Source organism: Xyrauchen texanus, chromosome 11 (genome assembly GCF_025860055.1).
Source record: "Xyrauchen texanus isolate HMW12.3.18 chromosome 11, RBS_HiC_50CHRs, whole genome shotgun sequence".
NCBI classification, from domain to species: domain Eukaryota; kingdom Metazoa; phylum Chordata; class Actinopteri; order Cypriniformes; family Catostomidae; genus Xyrauchen; species Xyrauchen texanus.
Window position 1 is genome coordinate 28,836,788 of NC_068286.1, and position 18,551 is coordinate 28,855,338.

The window sequence follows — 18,551 nt, forward strand, 5'->3', positions numbered from 1 at the left end:
TCCGAAGCTTTGGCTCTGACAGCGTACTGCTGGGTAATGGCTATTCAGCCGGGCACCTTCCAGAATTTGGGTATTTTATTCCCAGCACATTTGTGTGATTTATTTTGAGTTCATTTTGACACTTTAATAAAAAGGTTTTCGAGCGATGTGGGCAGATGGGCTTCATTACATTTATCTATGATTGGGAAGGTTAATGTTATTAAAAATTATTTTATTCCAAAATTCAACTACATGCTACAATCTCTCCTTATTGATGTCCCCCTCTCTTATTTCAGGCAATCTGATAGCATAGTGAAAGTCCTTTATTTAGAATGGTAAATGTCCCAGTAAGTTGCATAGGCCGGTTAACAAAAAGTGGGCTGGGCTTACCCAAAATGTTGTTTTATTAATATGCATTCGGTCGCAGACACTTGGCTCATTGGTCGCTTTGACCTGAGAGAGCCCCTCTCAGGAACAGGAAGATCTTGCCCCTATTTGGCCATTGCAAAGCCTTTCTAACAAACTAACTGGAGAAATTAAGTTACACCCCATTATCTCGCATTTGCACTCGGTATGGACAAAAGTGTCCAGAGTGTTTAATTTGGACATTTATTTAAATGTAACCTCGAGCATATGGCTGAAAACAAAATTATGAATTAATAAATCCCGTTTCTGCTGGACAGACTGGATTGAGAAGGTGGTAAATACACTCAGTGACCTTTATGAGAGTGGAGTGTTGAGATACTTTGAAAATTTGGTTCAAAATTCCTAGATCTCATTTCTTTAGGTATTTACAGCTGCGCCACCTGCTCTGTACTACTTTTGGGAGTAGCACACACCCCCCTAAAGCAGCCAATACTCTTGCAGTGGTGATTACTGCTTTTGGAAAAAGTCAGGAGGCATCAGTGTATTACTCCCTGCTAATGCAGAGTCTGGGGGACAGAGCTTTGGCTTCTTTCTAGAGAACCTAAAGTTGGTATTGGAGGAGGGAGTGTGGGCTAGGATTCTAAAAAATGTCAAGTCTACATATAGAGATGCAAGGGTGTGACTTGTGCAATTTAAGATTTTACATCGATTCTATTGAACACCTTCTAGATTGTATAGGCTTGGTCTTAAAGACACACCCACCTGCTGGCGATGCCAATTAGAAGATGGGGACACAACCCATGTTTTTTGGTGGTGTGTTAAGATCCAAGAATTTTGGTTGAGTGTTCAGTGTTTTATGTGTGACGTATTGGGCACTCAAATTAAATTTTGCCCCAGGCGGTGGGGCGGTCATTAATATAGGGGATGAATACATAAAAGATGAGACTCGTAGTGACGGATTAATTGACAGCTGCTGTCAGACTCTATGTTATTATTATTCCTCAAACGGTCGCAAGACGACATGTACATGAATCTGGCGTGGTGAGCTGGAACCTGCTTACGTCACGAAGTACCGCAACAGCCAATAGGAAAATTCAACTGCAGTAGCCACCGTTCAACCTGAAGAGGGCAGCACTCAGACGTTTTTACACCATATATTGTAGAATTAAAACACTTTATACACAAATGTCAAAAAAATTACTTGAATCAATGACCAGTACTAATAAAGCCCCATGCTTAACAGATCATTAACTAAAAAAAGTTGGTTTAGGGTTTAGTTACCCTTTAAGAGCTAATGGTTAATAGTTGCAATATAGGCGAATAGTCCAATAATCGTTCTTATAATCATTAGATTAATCGATTATAAAAATAATCTTTAGTTGCAGCCTAAACTGTGAGCTGTGTTTCCTTCCTCTCCTCAATCAGGAGCAAGCTGCGATCGGTGCTCCTCTCGTGCGGCCTCATTAGAGTTTAATGTGATCTCATGTTAAGTTAAATTAGATCAAACAACTATTGAACAACGGAAATTTTGTCGACAAATTTTTGTTGTTGACGTTGTTGATAACATCGACTAATTGTTTCAGCCCTACTGTGTATACTTCATTTTTGTGAGTTCCGTATTGGCTTGAAGCCCAGTCGAGCGCGTTGTTTTTCAAAGTATACTCTTCTGACCACAAGCAAATATGAACATGTTCGATGCATGCCCACTACAGCTGCTTTGTGATACTCTTGTAGTACAGTCAATGGCAGGAGCAGACGATGCGCACAGATGAGGACAGTGTTGCAGGCCACACGGTCAGTCCGTGCGGACTGTGCCGATGACCAAATTTTCACAACACATGCTGTGCGTGGAGCGATATGCAACACGGACACCAAGAGTATACTTTGGACATAAACCAATATGACAAAGAACCATAGTCAAAAAAACTACCGTAATTTACGGACTATAAGCCGCAACTTTTTTGCCACGCATTGAACCTCGCGGCTTATACAATGACGCAGCTAATATATGGATTTTTCCCGCTTTCAAATTTTATAAAAAAATTTTTTAAAAAACTGTGACGTGCTCAGTTTTTTGGCGGCGTGAAGCTTTCATTAGACCAATGAAATTGCCGAAAGGGTTAAGGTCAAAACAACTTTTTTTGTTTACTGTTTAGATTAAATCGAGCACGCTCAAACTTCCCATCATTCTGATTACGGTAGTAATTTTGTCACCCTCACCATGGCAAAGACATGGAGAAACGCATATGATGCTGCTTTCAAGTTGAAGGCGATTGATCTGGCTGCTGCACGGGAGCTTGGTCTTAATGAGTCGATGATAAGGCGCTGGAAACAGCAGCGTGAGGAATTGAGTACTAAATCTGAGGCTATTCAACTCCGACACCGAAGGAGATGACTTCAGTGGTTTCATGTGCACAAGAGGAGGAAGATAGTGACCAATGACTTTCTTGGTAGGCTACTATTTACTGCAAATGTTTTATTACAAGCCGTGTGTGGCAGCAGGGGCGTGGTGAAGCGCCTGTCCGGGAGAGAAAAGCTGTAAGGGCGCTTACACCTGCGCTAAATTATGTCTAACACCGGTGTCTAATTTCAAGTGCCCTGCTTCACGTGTCCTTCTTGGGAAAACTGTCACACGGGCACCAGTGTGACAGTTTTCAGCAGGGCACTTGACGTTCCAGGTAAGGCTTTTAATGGCCACAGCCATGTTTACAATCAATTTTATAAAGTTTCTCAATTCTTCTATGCCCCAACTGACGTGTGTCACTTTCTCAGCTCTGTGGCTGCTGCCTTTTTATGCCGCTCTCCCCATGCTTACTGAAATTAGACACCGGTGTTAGACATAATTTAGCTCAGGTGTAAGCGCCCTTACCGCTTTTCTCTCCCGGACGGGCGCTTGACCACGCCCCCGCTGCCACACCGTGTTTCGTTAAAGCCTATTTATTTTTGTTACAAGCCGTGTTTCGTTAAAGCCTGAGTAAAGTTAATTTGTTTCAATGTACTGGTAGGCACCTGCGGCTTATAGACAGGTGCGGCTTATTTATGTTCAAAATAATATTTTATTTAAAAATCAGTGGGTGCGGCTTATATTCAGGTGCGCTCAATTGTCCGGAAATTACGGTAAGTTAGTCATGTCTTAGTCAGAAAAAGGTCTCTGACATCTGTAATTTAAGATTATTTTGCAAGGTATATATTGAGCCCCAAGCAAACACATTAGCAAAGCTTCCAACTTTAAAGGAGACCTATAACTCTAAGAAAAGAATGGAGAATTTCTGATTTGGATCATACACCCTGGCACCCGCTGTTCTATTCCAATTTTACCATTATAAAATTAAATGGCCTGCCATTCTCATTGCACACGAGTCTCTATGGCAAGATTTTATTTTATAGCTTTACCCCAGAGAGTCAACCATAAAAAATCAGATAGAAAACTTTGAAAGATGTGACCTCACGCAATTAATCCTCTTGTATTTTTAGAACCCAGAAACCCAATGGTCTAATTTATGAGGTGAATGACAGTTAAAGGGTGCTTCAGTAATACAATCCGTCAGCTTGCACAGGTGCTTAAAGCTTATAAACTCAAATAATAGGCCACCAAAGCTGTTAGATTTGCAGGCGTGTTTTTATTAGTTCTCTTTTCGCGGTGCAAATCATGCAAATAAAATTCTTCCTGCCGAATACAGTACTGTGCAAACGTTGTAGGCACTTGTGAAACATTTTGCATTATGAGGTTGTCTTAAAATAATAATGCCATAAAAAGTTTTAATTTATCAATTAACATCATACAAAGTAATTATAAAAAAAATCTAAATCAATATTTAGTGTGACCATCTTTGTCTTCAAAACAGCACCAATTCATGTAGGTCCACCTGGACAGTTTTTTTGGTTGCTGACAAAAAAGGATGATCCAAACTTCTTGGTGAATTCACCACAGTTCTTCTTACTATTTATTTTAGTCTCAATTGCTTCTGTCTCTTCATGTAATCCTAAACTGACTCAATGTTCAGTGGGGGGCTCTGTGGGGGCCATTCCATATATTTCCTATTGACACACTAAAGATAAAGATATAAATAACCATCTTAACCAGTTGATACGCACACTCTTTTTGAGCACAAACCATGAAAATGACATACCTGAACTTAAATGGTTGTATTTACTGAACCCTTTGGAGTATCGACACAGTTGTATCATCTTTTGAAAGAAGACAAATTCATATATGTTGTTATTTTTTTTAAGTTAGAGAAGCTGAAGTTTATAGTAATGGAAATATTTTGTGCTGAACATGTTTTTATAATCTAAAAAACAAACATAAATGTGCCAAGACAACCCATGTTCTCAAAGCCACAAGTCAAAAGAAGTTACGTTTCAAATTTGAAGAATATCTAACAAAAAATGTGGTTCCTGCAAGCTTTTTTCTCTGAAAATTCCTGCCGGAATACAGTAAAATTAAGGCTCCGGCATTCAAGACCGCACAAAATCTGACCACACTTCCTGGATATTATGAATAAAACCATGCCTCATTTTTTAAAATAGACTTTGGAGACAGGCTCATTTTGTTTACAGGACTCTAATATATAAGATCATATACAGTTTTACAACATGAATGCTGCTCAGATTTCATAGTTTGTTGAAGAACGATGACAAAGGGTAATTCTTTCAGACGAGATCGCATGTAAACAATCGAGAATATAACAATATTTCTCAAATGTATCACTTTTATGGACAAAAAGTGCTATTGGATGTTTTTCAATGAATGCTTGACATGGACAATTGACCAAAAGTGTGGCTAACTGGATTAATCTGGAAATCGCAATTTCATAACAAAGGTATGAAGTCTCGTTTTGATATTGCATGTTTTCATTTGTACACTAAATTGCTGTTTATGGAGTATAGGTATCGTTAAAGAGAGATCGGATATCGATGTTGAACCCTTAGACCTTTGAAAAGATGTATAATTTGTTAACATTAATTACATTTATAGAGGGTAAATTATATATTAAATGTAAACAGAGTGACGTCATTCCCAAGTGCGGTGAAATTGCTTATCAACAGGTTAAGAATGTTTTTGTAAAAAATCTTTTTGTCCCTGAAGGGGTTGTGGGAACCTTGGGCACATAGCCCAGCCGGGGTCTCAGGATAATGTAAGAATCTGCCGGACCGAACTCTAGGCAAGTGTCGCTGACAGAAAACGCTTGCAGGTCCCCAACCCTCTTGATGGAGGTGAGAGCAATCAGGAGGTCCATCTTCAAGGAGAGGGCTTTCAGCTCGACTAACTCAAACGGGGCTCTTCAAATGCCCAGGAGGATCACTGAGAGATCCCATGACGGGAAGAGGCGTGGCCTAGGAGGGCACCTCTGAGGAACCTGATGATCAGGTCATGCTTCCTCAAGGACTTACCATCCACCGCGTCATGGTGGGCTGCTATGGCGCCCACATATACCTTCAAGGTGGAGGGGGAAAGCCACGCATCCAGCCTCTCCTGCAGGAACAAATGCACTGACCCGACTGTGCATCTCTGGGGGTCTTAGGCTCAGGAAGAACACCACCTCGTGAACAAATGCCACTTCAGGGCATAAAGCTGCCTCATAGAGGGAGCTCTGGCCTGAGTGATCGTGTCTACCACTGGTGGTAGGCCACTTAGGTCTTCCGTGTCCCGTCCAAGGGCCAGACGTGGAGGTGCCAGATGGTGCCCCATCCCTGAGAGAGGAGATAAGGGGAATTACACAGCTCTTCCTCCTAAGGGGAATCTGCCAGGGAGGTGCTGACGTGAGGAGCGTGAGGTCCGAGAACCAAGTCTGGCTGGGCCAAAATGGGGCCACGAGGGTGACTTGTTCCTCATCCTCCCTGACCTTGCACAAGATCTGTGCAAGTAGGCTCACTGGGGGGAATGTGTATTTGCGCAGCCCCCGGGGGCAAGCTGTGTGCCAGCATGTCTGTACCGAGGGGGGCTACCGTCAGGGAATACCAGAGTGGGCAGTTAGAGGATTCCCAGGAAGAGACTGCTTTAAATTTAGGGCTGTTGATTTGATGTGTTAATTCAGTGTGATACATTTTATAAAAAATAACGCATTAAAAAAATGTACGCAATTAATCGCAATGCCCCCGGACCATAATAAGGAAGATTCCTGAGAAATGCAAGCTTGTAGTACCTCCTGTTTACCCCAGAGGGCAGTAAGTGAAACTTCAGCTGTGTGGTAATACGCAGTTTATACAGTGAAGAAAACAACCATCAAGCAGCAGTACAACACAAACATGCGTTAAGTTCTTGTGTTCAAAACACTTGATGGAGTGCAAATCTGAACTAAAATCTCAAGCTGTGTTCTAAGTATTAAACTATATTTAACTTGACATAGTCGGGAACTTAACTAAATCATTTATGTTTATGATGCAACGTTGTACATTGACATGTCCTTAAACAAGCACTCATAATAAATCTCAAACTGATTGACAAATTCACTTGTGAAATGGATTGCTGTGAACTATATGACAATGATTGGCTTAGGTTCAATAATATGGTAGTAAACAATGCATTGTATTCTAAAGCCGCTTTTGTATTGTCTTATCAATTATTAACTCTTCTGCCACAAGAATGTAATGCATTTTAATTACCCGTATATACCCGAATATAAGACGACACTGAATAAAATACGACCCCCCCCAAAATAAGTCTTTTCCAGACTTATTTTGGGGGAAAAAATAGATTTTTGTGGAAAAAATCTGGTTTTCAACAGAAAATAATTTTATTTGAAAATTCTAGTGATAATTCATTGGAAAAAACATTTTAACACCATTCATTAAATATTTGGATTAATTTGTCACAAAATAAAGTGCACTCTGTCAATGAGATCAGAAATGAATGAATGAGCGACAAAAATGAATAACCTTTTCACAAAAATGCAATAATTATGTAGGCCTATGTATGTATGTAATTGTCGTACTGTGAAGATAAATAGAAAATAACCATCTGCTTTTAATCAAAAACATCTGACATTAAAGTCTTGAAACAAACCAAACTGTGGGGTTGCAATAAGAACAGCAGTGCAAATGGGCCTTTATGCTGCACATTAAACTAGGCCTATTCCTCACAGAGATCCCCTGCCTCGCTATGCTCACTCTCGCTGTCATCACTATCATGATGCTTCACGAGCCCCTCCCACAGAATGTCATCCTCGCTCCCATCAAGGGCATTTGATATGCAGCATTTCTTAAATCCATGAATGATGCTCTCCTGGCTTATGGCATCCCATGCTTGGAGGATCCAAGTACAGAGCAGATGCACTGCTGGCTTCTTAAGTTTTCCAGTAGGCGTCAGTGAGTGATCGCCTGACAGGAGCCACTCAGTGTACCTCTTGCGCAGATTATCCTTGAATGGCTTGTTGACGACTATATCCAATACCTGTAGCTACGCTTGTCATCCCCCCCGGTATGATCACTAGATCGCCGTTCATTTTCCGCAACTGAGTTTTGACGGGCTCCATCAAGTGTCCGTGGAATGCATCCAAAACGAGCATATTTCTCTTCTTATGAAGCGCACCGCGGCGCCTGCCCCACACTACCTTGAGCCAGTCCACTACCAGGTCAGTGTCCATCCAGCCCTTTTCCTGGGCACGTACGATAATGCTAGCTGGCATCGTCTCCTTTGGCATAGTCTTGTGTTTCAAAATCACATATGGGGGGAGTTTGGTCCCATCAGCGAGACACGCCAACATTACAGTGATTCGGTTTTTTCATTTCCAGTAGATCGCACAATAACTGATTTGTCCCCTTTCTTGGCAACAGTGACAGATGTTGGCATGACAAAAAACACTGGTGTTTGGTCAGCATTCCCTATCTGATCTAGGGGGTATGAGTGAGTTTTCCTCAGTTTAAGCACATATCGCTGAAAAGATAGCAACTTCTCCTCGAAGTCTGAGGGCAGGTGCTGGGCCAGACTTGTTCTACGACGCAGTGTCAGCCCTTTGCGCCGCATCATTCGTGTACACCACCCAGTGCTAGCTTTGAATTCATTTGTCGGTATATTCAGCTCCTTTGCTATCTCCAGAGCCCTTTGCCGAATGACATCTCTTGTGACTGGCATCGCATCCCGACGTTTTTCTATCACATATTCATAGATTCTATCATCAAGTTCTGCAAACTTGCCACTTTGAGGTCCACGGAAAGCTTTCCTTTGGCTGTTGGTATTTTTTAGTCGTTCTTTTTGTGCTCGCCACCTTCGAACGTTGCATTCTGTGACTCCAAATTTTTTGGCAGCTTTGCAATTATTAGATGATTTCGCCTCATTCACGACCATAAGTTTAAAGTTGCCGTCATAACTGTTTCGAACGTGTTGGTTTATTTGACCAACTTTTGAAGCGCGTTTCTCAAGATGATCTCTTGATCTCTCCATGGCGGCACTTTACTGTTTATTTAATTCATAACACTGTCACTAATTAGCCTATCGTGTTGGCACCCTCTACTGTTTCCCCCTGCTTTCTCCCTTTCCCCCCGTGATTTTGTCTATATCGCGAATATAAGACGACCCCCCATTTTTCAGCCTATTTTTAGGACAAAAACCTTGTCTTATATTCGGGTATATACGGTATCTGAATATTTTGTATTTATATATATATATATATATATATATATATATATATATATATATATATATATATATATATTTAAGATAACTATGTTTAATTATTTCATCATTATATATTGAATTATTGTTATATGAGGGCTTTCTCAGCATATATTTGCATATGTGATCAAATGTGATTAATCACGATAAATTAATCGAGACACCATGTAATTAATTCGATTACAAATTTTATTCGATTGACAGCCCTATTTAAATTAGCTATTTTTTCACATACATTTTTTCTCCATACGCCATAATGAAAAAGCAAAAAACTGATTTTTGATAACTTTGCAAATTTATTAAAAAGGAAAAACTGAAATATCACATTGTCGTAAGTATTAAGACCCTTAACTCAGTACATAGTTGAAGCACCTTTGGCAGCAATTATTGATGTCTTTTTGGGTATGATGTAGGGCTGAAATGACAATTGGACATTATCGACAACATCGACAATAAAACATTTAGTTTTATCTCATTTAACGTAACATGAGATAATATGAAACTTATCATGGCGCACGAGAGCATCACTGCAACTCACGCCAGACTGAGGAGAGGAAGAATTACACAGCTCTTCATCCCTATGCACTCTAAACTTTCCAAAAAGCTTCGGGTGATGTAGATCGCAAAGTATGAGGGAATTATACAAAAATACATAATAAGTAAATACAGAAGCACTCTAGTTGTGGAATAAGCGTAGCCAGAGCTGCCACTCTTCTAAAGCAAAACTTGTGTGTCGAGCATCTTTAAAGGAACACCCCGGAGTTATATCTTTAATGCAGCTATATTTAATGTGTTATAGTTTTATTAAAGTTCAAATAATAAGGAAGCAGGTCATGTAAATAATGAAACTGGCCAACTCTGAAAATTGGCTTTTCTCTGTGCTGCAGCACCTCATCTATGAGTTGAGCAAAGTGTTCTGATCTAAGGGGGAGAGACTGAAACTGCACACTCTGTTGCGGGGATGCTCGTCCCTCAAGCGTGCGTGCTTGCTGCTGCTTAATTATAACATGATGGCTCACAACTTATTGAATCATAATATATGTGTCACTGAGCATTTCTTATTGTGAAGAAAATTTGCAATATGTAGATTTATTAATAAGAGAGTGTTTTTTGTGAGTTAAAGATGGATTGTGAACAAAAACTTGAGAGGGTAGACTTTGCCCCATTATACACTGCAACAAAATAAGTTTTTGGTTTGATTTTGTTTTGGCTTGTTATCCAATATAAATATCTATAACTCCTTTATAAAAATCTTTTTTTTTTGGACACCTGGAATTTTCTGCCATACTTCTCTGCAGATCCTCTCAAGTTCTGTCAGGTTGGATTTGCACCATCGGTGGACAGCCATTTTCAGGTCTATCAAAAGATGTTCGATTGGTTTCAAGTCCGGGCTCTAACTGGACCACTCAAGGACATTCACAGAGTTGTCTCTAAGCCACTATTGTGTTGTCTTGGCTGTGTGTTTAGGGTCATTCTCCTGTTGGAAGGTGACTCTTCGGCTCAGTCTGAGGTTCAGAGCTCTCTGGACCAGGTTTTCATTAAGGATATGTCTGTATTTTGCTGCGTTCAGATTTCCTTCAACCCTGACCAGTCTTCCAGTCCCTGCCGCTGAAAAACACCCCCACAGCATGATGCTGCCACCACCATGCTTCACATTTGGGATGGTATTGCGCAGGTGCCTGGATTAATCCAGATTCATTTTTGCAAATTCCAAGCAGGCTTTCATGTGTCTTGTACTGACGAGAGCCCAGATCGGTGGAGTGTATCAGTGATGATTTGCCATCTGCAAGTTTCTCCCATTTCCATATATGATCTCTGGAGCTTAACCAGAGTGACCATCGATTTCTTGGTCACTTCTCTTACCAAGGCCCTTCTCCCCTGATTGCTAGGTTTGGCTGGGTGGACAGCTCCAGGACAAGTCCTGGTTGTGTGAAACTTCTTCCATTTAAGAATAATGGATGCCACTGTGCTCTTGGGATCCTTCAGTGCAGCCGAAATATTTTGTAACCTTCCCCAGATCTGTGCCTTGACACAATCTTGTCTCTGAGCTCTGCAGGCAGTTCTTTTGACCTCATGGCTTGGTTTTTGCTCTGATATACATTTTCAGCTGTGAGACCTTATATAGACAGGTGTGTGCCTTTGCAAATCATGTCCAATCAATTGAATATGCCACAGGTGGTCTCCAATCAAAGTGTTGAAACATTTCAAAGAAGATCCAGAGAAATGGGATGCACCTGAGCTAAATTTCAAGTGTCATAGCAACGTATCTGAAAACTTATGTGATATTTAAGTTTTTCTTTTTAATAAATATGCCAAGTTAGCAAAAATCAGTTTTTTGCTTTGTCATTATGGGGTATGGAGGGTAGATTAATGTGAATTTTTATTTTTTTATAGGTTTAATTTAAAATGGAAGATTCATGCAATGTTGGTGCACTCCCTTGTCATTTATTTATGTTCTCCATTTGAATTCAGAGGTTTTCAAATTATTTTGCCTATTATTGTTGTTGTTGTAATTATTATATAAAACAAACTTGGTATGTGATTATTATTGTATATAACATTTTCTCTGTTTAACATTTTCTCTGTAAAATAAATGTGAAATAAACAATTAATTAAATTAATAAAAAGAAATTGGTTCTGCATATCGGTTATTGGAACATACAAATATATGATAAGTAAACATAAAAATAATCGTTATCGTATTGGTTTTAAAAAATCTAAATGATGAGTCGCAATTTCAACGATCCCAATATAAATTCTTAAAATTCCAGGATTTACCTTTTACTTTTACTTTAAAGTTTACTTCATTTTTGGTTGTGTTTGTTTATAACATCTGTTAAATAAATAGCAATTAAACTGCATATTTTCGGCCCTGTTTTTACTTTTTCGTAATGTACCAAGTTAGGTGGTTCTCTGCATAATTTACAGCACTGACAAAGAGAATTTCTTTCATATGTAAGCAAAATTTTCATTTTAACCAAAATTAATCAAATCAAAAATCAGAATAGAATCAAATCAAAACATTAAGCCAGTATGGAAATCCAGCCCTATTTTCCACTACATAAATTCAGAAAATGCCCTGAACATTCCATCTGGGCCCGAGTAAATTCCATAAACTTATCAGGGTGACAAAAGAGCATTTCAAACAGGGTCCTTTGTAACAATAAAAGTGGTTCCAGACCTAGTGGGTGAATGTAGAGTAATCCTCCATGGCATCAGAGCAGGTCTTCAGGATTTGGGTTGCCAAAGCCAGCTGGCATTACATAATATTGGTCATCTCTTTGCACAAGAGGTGTATCCTAGCTGGTGAGGCATTTTCACCATTTTCTACCAACTTCTAATTTTAATCCACTGTCTCCCAATGACCTAGCATTTAAGATTTAGGGTTGGTTTTCATTGCTAAAGCTTTCAAAAAATGATATGACTACATCAAATCACTCAAAAAGAAAGTCAATGTGCTAGCTTTTTTATAAGTTAAATAATGTGCATATGTACATTGTAAATCTTTTTTCTGTGTGATATTTTCAAGATTCTAGTTCATAAGTGATTACTTAAAATCTCTTATTTTTTTCATACTATGTTTCTTGTGCTATATATTTATTTTTTGAGTATTTACTTGTGCTTTGTTTTGCTAATTCTGTAAAACGATGTTGGGTTTTAGAAAGGCGCTATACAAATAAAACTTTATTATTTATATTACCTGTGTCACAAAAAAAATTAGGCCACATTATCTACAGATGGGAATCAGCTAAACAAACAAAATACCACAACTTAACCTAACAGCATCCAGCAAACTTATAATTTATGCATGTTTGTTAATAACTACTTTGCAGAGTAGTTAACGGAATGTTCTGTGTTGAATAAAAGTTAAGCTCACTTGACAGCATTTGTGGCATGTTGATTACCACAAAACAAAGGTAAACATTTGGTTATAGTAATGGATCGGATATACTAGCAAGCACTGAGTCGGCCGATGGAGGAGTGTGATAAGGAGGAGGGTGGGGGAATCAGGCTAATGAGGGGGATAAAGACGAGCCGGAGGCGCCAGTTCGAGAGAGAGAGAGACACATGCCACGCTGTGTGCGTTTATGTTTGTTTTATGTTGTTTTAAGTTCAGTAACGTCTTTTAAGTTATGTTGACTGTTCTGCTAGTTTCCGCCGGTTCCTGCCTCCACCTTGCCCATCCTGAACCTGTTAGCATCTTGACATTCAGTTGCATACAGAGTCGTGTTTGATGCATGTACACGACTGCTTTGTGATATTATTATATTAAATTTAATGACAGGTGCGTGCACCAACAATGCACAGAGATGAGGACTGTCCACATGTCAAGAAAATCGGAATGGCAGGTAGACAGTCTGTGCAGACTGTGCTGATGATTAAATTTGTGTCACCCATACTGTGCATTCCGATCAGCAACGTGGACAATCAAAGTATTCTTTGGCCGTTAGGCACTTACAATAGAAGTGAACTGGGCCAGTAAATAAATGCCTGGTTTTATTCCACTTAAATCATTCTAAAACACAGAGGCTAATGTTTACATCATATATGTGCTCAAAACGTGTGTATTTGAGCATTTATTCAATCCATCAATTGGCATATTACATTTCAGTAATTATAAATGCAACCCTCACTACCTATATTTGCACATTTTCTAAATAAAATATAAGGGATGCTTATGCAGTTCGCCTCAATGATGCTAAGGTGTTTTGGTTTTGTTGCTAACTAGCCAAAGAGAGCCTCAAAGTCTCAACGATATTCTGGATATTCTCTAGATATGGCACAGTTCTCTTCCTCAATGAAGTAATTTTATCCTTTTCAGTTGTCCTTTAACAGCACTGACATAAATGTTAATACAGCTTTAAACTCATATACAGGGGATGGAAAACTAAGCTGATGGTAGCACCGCAGCCCTTATTTAACATGGTCAGCAAAAACGGGTGTGTCATATGATAATAGCCTTAATGTAAAACTGAATCTCGGTGACCTAAGTTATTATCTTCATAACACCAAGGCTGCTTTTATCCCCAGATCACCGTCTCTAGTTATTTATAGCATCATGGACGGCTGCCATGGCTGGCTGGTGCCGTGCTCATGTCCTCAGGCTGTTTGAAACTGATGAGCAATTTAATTAAGAAGATAATTTAGGCACAGATATGATCTACTTAGCCACTAACAGACATTTGCTAAAAACAAATTTTACTATCTGACAATTAAAGCAGGTTTGCCACAGGAAAGATCCAGCATGGGAACGATTCTAGCTCCAATTCAGATTCCAACAAACGATTTCAGTTCTATTATAAATTCATTAGTAATTCTGATAAAGAATGAGAAAATCTTTTGGAGAAAAACATCTTGTAGTATTCACCACTCTCAGAATTGTCTAGTCAAATTATGAGATAATTTCAGATTTCAACAACATTAATAGCAAATCGCTCAAATTCATACAATTCTTGAAAAGCAAACAGGTTACCAGTTCACATGTATAGTATCTAGGAACTTTAATGTTTTTATTTAGTTTTTAAACCCATTCTTCTGTTTTAGAGAGATTTCGTATGTCTGCGAAGTGGCATATATTCCAAGAAAACATGTAAAAAGATGTATTAAATGAATAAGAAGATTAAGAACCAATTCTTGATTCACAACTTAAGGAAAGAGTACACTATCGATTATTTTGATAATCGAGTAATCTAACAATTTTTCTGATGATTAATCAAGTAATCAGAAAAAAATAAAAATATTACTCGGACTGCATAAAGTTATCGAGGTGAAGTCATGTTTAGCTAAAATGCATTAATTAACAAGTATTTTACGATTGAATAAAAACAACAAAACAATTGTGCAAACAATATATAAAGCCAAAAGACACCCAAAGCAAATCTGTTATATAAAAAGATGTATATTCAAGCTGACAGAGATTATTTTCCAGGTGTGCTAATATCGATAAACTAGTTCAACATGATCTACCCATTTTAGTTTAGAACTCAAATATGGGAAAACAAAATAAAATCTTTTATCTATTCAGAAACAAAGCCTGCCCAGTGCCCACCAATCTTGTTTATTGAGAAGTTATATATGTAGTTAAATTATTTTATAGAGATATAAAAGCCATTTTATTTTATTTTTAACTATCACTTGCATGTGAAACAAAATGCAATATTCACAGTATTCACGTGAGATAAATTTTTTAACTTTTGCATTGAGCTGCAGCAGGTGTTGGAATTGTTGCGCATGTGCTACATGCAGATCGCAAAAGCTTGTCGCTTGCCACGTACCGTGTAAAATGCTGTGACGAGGAGGAGGGCAGGGCCGGGCCATCAGGATACATGCCCGGCCCTGAATCGGGCTAATCAGCCGGAAGGGTGTGAAAGATGACCCGGAGGGACCAGTTCGAGAAAAAGAGAGCCACATGCCACGCTGTGTGTGTTTATGTTTGTTTTATATTATTTTAGGTTCAGTAACATCAATAAAGTTATGTTGACTCTTCTGCCGGTTCCCACCTCCTTGCCTGAACCTGTTACAAATGCCCTTTAGCATCTGGACATTCAGTTGCATAACACAATAATTTCACATACGGAGATAGCATTTCTCCCTCAGGTAAGTCAGAGTTTAATTTTGTGTCTGTGGGGCACGAGACACCCAGCTGTAACTTTTACAGAAGACTCACATTGAGCTTTGACTGACAGTATACAGACAGACCTGCGTTTTTTTTAGTAAATACATTTCTCTGTAGTTCCACACTGAGTTTTACCTGTAATAATGGCCATAAATTAGTCGAGTATTGCAATATATTTTTTAAACAATCATCACGAAATCTAATTTAAACGAGGAGAGAGATTGCATTTCATTAAAATGGTAATTAATAAAAAAATAACAGAACTCAAATGATAATTTGATGAAAATGACCTTAGATTGTCTGGATTCAGTCAGATTTATTGAACAGAATGTGTTTGTGCATCCGTAACTGCATGTGTAACTTTAATCAAGTCCGACGGACATCTTTTTCATGACATTATTTTACGTTGCTTCATAAAAGCCTATATTGCAAAATGACAGTGTAGATAAATAGGTTTAGAGTGCATTCCAATGTGTTTTTTGCTGAGTTCAGCACGTCCTGGGCAGCGATGAAGGGCTCAACTTCTCTCACACATCTGGACATGAAGCACCGCAATTGCATGCAGACAAGCTTAGCGGTGTGTGTGTCCGGAAGGTCTGTGAAAACTGAATGTCATCTTTTCAAGTGCTATTGCTTTGCTGAAGTGATGTTTTTAAGGTCCTGCATTGTTTTCAAATAAAAAGTGAAGCGCTGTCACTCAGCTGGCACCTCTTGTCATTGTGTTCGCACCCTCGTCAATGGACTGTGTAACTTCCGCCTTATTTTCAATTTGTTGGTTCAGCAATTTTGTAATTGAGACATTTTTGGAATCGAGTAATCAAATTAAACTGAGTAATCGTGACAGGTCTAGATTGAATGCAATCATTACAATACAATAACTTTAAATTGTTGTCCCATTTGAAAACAAATATTGCAACAAACTTATGTTTAAATATTCTCAATATTCTGCGACACACATTTTCTTGACATAACACAAATAGCTTAAAAAATGTTGGCACAAATTCTTGGTTCTTTTTATAAGTGAGCAACATGGCAACCCCACTCAAATGGGCACATAATAAAGGCTCATTTGTTAATGAAGAAAAACCTAATTACTAGTGCTGGGTTCGAGTCCACCTTAGTCGAGTCCAAGTCAAGTCCAAGTCAAGTCCAAGTCCGAGTCTGTAAACAATCGAGTCCGAGTACAAAAGGGGCCAAGTCGGACTCAAGACAGAGTCCATAACAGGCAGAGTCGATTCCGAGTAAATCTGTTCATGAATCTGAATTAACATTGTACTCTGTTGCCTTTCATATGTATATACATTATGTATATATATATATATATTATGATTAGTATCCTGCTGAACAGTCTTCAAAGTAGTTTCAGAATAAAAGCATATGCTTTAAGTGTATAAAGACAAAACACAATTAACACAATAAACACAATTCTTTTTGTGCTCTGTTGACATTTCAATTATTTGTTGCTTTTTTACATGCAAATGAGTCAACACAGTAGTGATTAGCACTCGCTGAGAAGTTACGTCTCACGTCTGCAAATGCTATATCCAAAAGCACTGGAAAAGCCCACTGACAATATTAGGGCCATGTCGTCACAGACATGATTTTCAAGTTAATTTGCGGTAAACCACACAATGCAGGGCAGTTCTGCGTGCTGCTCGTGTACCTAAATCCCTGATGCGTCCATGTGCGTCTCGCAGCAGATGCAGCCCGCATAAGATATACAAAAGAATAATAATTTATATTTGCTTGAGCGGCAGCTGCGTTGGTCTGCAATCAGCCTGAAATCTTTAAATACCAACCAAAGAAAATATTAAACTTTAACTGCAAAAACAGAGAATAATAGTTTTGAGTTATAAATTTAACAGAATTGTCCTTCAAAAGTGTCAGAGATATAGGCAAATAAAAGACATGCATAAGCTACCCAGTGGTTTACAATAAAAATAAAATAAAAACATAAAAAATTAATCTCTTCACAAAACATTTCACTGTTCAAAATATCCTAATATTTTATTGTGTATGGTTGAATGTTGTGAATGGTGGACAAATGCTGTAAAATAATGTATTTTAAGCAGCTCGTCAATGCTTTGAAAATAGTCAATCAAAAATAAATAGGTGCTGTTTATCTGTTTAGAGTTGCTGTCTGCTTTAGCATTTAAAAAGTTACAGATGATTAATCAAGCTATTATGGACCAGTTCAAGCTAACAACACTGAGTGGACCACACACTATTGAGCACAAATGGATGTTGCTAGTCAAGGATGAGAGATATATCTGCTTCTTTGAGTGCAGCTGTCAGCTTCTCTCCTCACCTGCACAGGTGATAGTTGTAACGTTAGTGTAGAAGCAGGAGCAGGCAGACAGGTGGATGAGATCCAAAAGCAGTTTTATTAAGGCTATGACAAAATAAACAAACACAGGAGCAAATCAAAGGGTCCACAATGGGAAAAAACTAACTGAGGAAGAGGAACATGAACAAAGAACAAAGGCGAGGGTAAGCAAACTAAGGTGGAAAAACATGAACAGAGAACGAAGGCGAAGGTCACGAGCACAGACATGGGCGACGAACAGAGAACGTCAACGCACGACAACGGGAAGGGAAAACAGCGGGGTTTAAATAAAGAGACACGGTAATGACAAAATGACAGACAGGTGCGGACAATAACACGCAGACAGGGCCGGAAACGACAGGAACAAGGGAAGTGTAGTTTTCACAGAGACAGTGAAACACGGGCGGACAACACGGAAGACATGACAGGGAGCGTGAACGGTAAAACAGAAAACACGGGCGGACAACAAGGGAGCGTGACATGGAAAGTGACTAGTGACGGGTGAAACAGAAAACACGGGGCGGAGAACACGAAACACGGTGCAGACGACACGAAACATGGTGCGGATGACGCGAAACACAGTGCAGGTGACACGAAACATGGTGTGGGTGACAAGAAACCGTGACAATAGTAAAGCGGTTTAAACAGCG

The 18,551-nt window shown here is 38.9% G+C and overlaps 1 protein-coding gene across 7 annotated transcripts in view; it reads right to left on the minus strand.

Annotated features, from left to right (window-relative positions):
* Nucleotides 1-18,551, minus strand: part of LOC127651421 (muscleblind-like protein 2a) — a 149,677-nt gene that overhangs the window by 118,788 nt on the left and 12,338 nt on the right. Inside the window, exon 1 of one of the 7 annotated variants that reach the window (XM_052137228.1) lies at nucleotides 17,884-18,260. The exons of the other annotated variants lie outside the window; for them this stretch is intronic. The gene's annotated coding sequence lies outside the window, so the exon portion shown is untranslated. Of the gene's footprint in view, nucleotides 1-17,883; nucleotides 18,261-18,551 lie in introns of those variants that run through there. 7 annotated transcript variants of the gene reach the window in all.